The sequence below is a fragment of the Corvus kubaryi genome, unplaced genomic scaffold, assembly GCF_017639235.1.
Source record: "Corvus kubaryi isolate FWS band 111438036 unplaced genomic scaffold, C.kubaryi_AGA036_p1.0 36997, whole genome shotgun sequence".
NCBI classification, from domain to species: Eukaryota; Metazoa; Chordata; class Aves; order Passeriformes; family Corvidae; genus Corvus; species Corvus kubaryi.
This window is the reverse complement of record NW_024581004.1, coordinates 21,247-21,865: the sequence shown is the minus strand read 5'-3', so window position 1 is coordinate 21,865 and position 619 is coordinate 21,247. Positions and strand designations below refer to the sequence as shown.

The 619-nt window shown below is 56.4% G+C and overlaps 1 protein-coding gene across 2 annotated transcripts in view; it reads right to left on the bottom strand.

The window, feature by feature from the left end:
• The window catches only part of GATAD2B (GATA zinc finger domain containing 2B), a 19,467-nt gene that overhangs the window by 5,555 nt on the left and 13,293 nt on the right, over positions 1–619 (bottom strand). The gene's annotated exons all lie outside the window — the stretch shown is intronic.

The window sequence follows — 619 nt, the reverse complement described above, 5'->3', positions numbered from 1 at the left end:
AGGGGAGGGATTGATGGGAATGAGGTGGGAATGAGGTGGGAATGAGGTGGGAATTCGGGATAATGGAGGGCTGAGGGGAGGGATTGATGGGAATGAGGTGGGGATTTGGGATAAGGGGGGGCTGAGGGGAGGGATTGATGGGAATGAGGTGGGGATTTGGGATAATGGGGGCTGAGGAGCCCCGGGAATGCTGGGATCCGTCCGAGGGGCCACAGGGGTTGGGGAATCCCGGGAATTGCAGAGGGAGAGGAGCTGTGAGAGGGTTCGGCCTTGGGGTGGCGGTTCAGTACAAACCGGTACAAACCGGTGCTCAACCAGCCCAAACCAGTTCAAGCAGGTACAAACTGGTACGAACCAGTGCCCAGCCAATCCAAACCAGCATCCAAACCAGTGCCCAAACCAGTCCAAACCAGTCCAAACCAGTGCCCAAACCAGCCCAAACCAACCCAAACCAGTGCCCAAACCAGTGCCCAAACCAGCCCAAATCACTACAAATGGGTACAAACCTGTGCCCAAACCAGCCCCAACCAGCCCAAACCAACCCAAACCAGTGCCCAAACCAGTGCACAAACCAGTGCCCAAACCATCCAAACCAGTCCAAAGCAGTGCCCAAAACAGT